The 1,356-nt window shown below is 44.4% G+C and overlaps 1 protein-coding gene and 1 long non-coding RNA gene across 2 annotated transcripts in view; one reads left to right on the top strand and one right to left on the bottom strand.

Annotated features, from left to right (window-relative positions):
• LOC101856894 (WD repeat-containing protein 47) overlaps window positions 1-1,356 on the bottom strand; it is a gene marked incomplete at its 5' end in the record, with an annotated part of 79,091 nt that overhangs the window by 52,182 nt on the left and 25,553 nt on the right.
• Window positions 1-1,356, top strand: part of LOC106011761 — a 6,711-nt gene that overhangs the window by 4,584 nt on the left and 771 nt on the right. The gene's annotated exons all lie outside the window — the stretch shown is intronic.

The following is a 1,356-nucleotide window of genomic DNA, read 5'->3' as shown; positions in this document are numbered from 1 at the left end:
ACACACACACACACACACACACACACACACACACACACACACACACACACAACGCATCTGAGTCAACAATACTGTCCAATTTATGCAGATTCCCCGAGACCCCGAGCAAACGAGCACCCACTGACACACAGAGCGATTGTAATAGATCTCTAACATCTCGCTACCTTTTTACGCCCAAGCCTAAAACTAAAACCCCGGCTCGTATAGCATGGGCTGAGCGAGAGCGTAGTAACCTTATGTCAACGGCACAACAGCTGGGAGGGTCCACGTCGCAGCTCGAACATGAAAACAGGAACAGGAGATAACCCCTTCTCATGCATACGTATGACACGAGAAAGTACTAGCGATTTCAATATTCTAGAGATACGGGTGTGTGAATATTGGGAGCTTCAGTCTACGGTCTCGAGCTACGGTACTTCTGTAGAGGTAAGCGTCCGATGCGCCAGTTTCTTACTCCTATGTAGTTAGTGACCCAGTGACGTACTCCTGTGTGGTCAGTGTAATCGTGGCGGTGCGACGACCTGACCAGTTTCTTACTCTTACGGTTGTGACTTGTGAGTTTCGTGGTGAGGATGAAATTGTGTCTTTCTAGTTCGTGCAGATATTCAACATTTTGTCAGTGTCGTAGGGTGACGTTGCAATTATAATATGGTCAGTCACTTTCTAACGATCGTGGCAGTTTTACGTGATGGTCAAATGAAATAGCCATTCTCTTTTTTAACTCTGCATGTCATTTTTGTGAAAGTTACAGTGTGAGTATGGGGTAAAATGACCATTCCTTTACTAGATCTATGCACATTACAAAACATTTTGTCAGTTTCCTAAACTATAGGGTGCGTGTGGTTGATGGGTTCTCGGGTGTAGTCTGCTCCTTCTTTCCTTTCAAACATATTCTATCGTCCTTATCCCTTCCTTTTTGAGTTCGTTACTACTTTCTTGAGACACCTAAATCGTTGGCACATGTATGACTTTATTATGTTGTATATTATGTTGCAAGTGCCGTAAAGTCAAAGTGCTTACAAAGACTAAAGTGACGGTGCCATGTTCAGTTTTTCTTACCATTGTAACAGTATCACGGCGAGGTGAAATAGTCAGTTTGCTGTGACCGACCCGTCTTTTAAAGAGAATGTCAATGATGAGGGCACAGTAATCAATTTATAAAAGATGTAGGATTTTTACGCCCTAATCGACACAATCTTGGTACTAGCTTGTGTTCAAGCACGACCCAGCAACCCTCCTCCGACATCCCTTAAGAAACTAATAGACCTGCATGTTTGCCGACAATCGTCTGAAATCCGACAGTCGCGAACCGGCCGATGCTATCGCTAGGCCCGCCTGTATCAGTCAATGTGCGTA

The sequence above is a fragment of the Aplysia californica genome, unplaced genomic scaffold (assembly GCF_000002075.1).
Source record: "Aplysia californica isolate F4 #8 unplaced genomic scaffold, AplCal3.0 scaffold00176, whole genome shotgun sequence".
Lineage (NCBI taxonomy): Eukaryota > Metazoa > Mollusca > Gastropoda > Aplysiida > Aplysiidae > Aplysia > Aplysia californica.
Note: the sequence above shows the minus strand (reverse complement) of the source record. Positions and strands in the feature narration are given on the sequence as shown.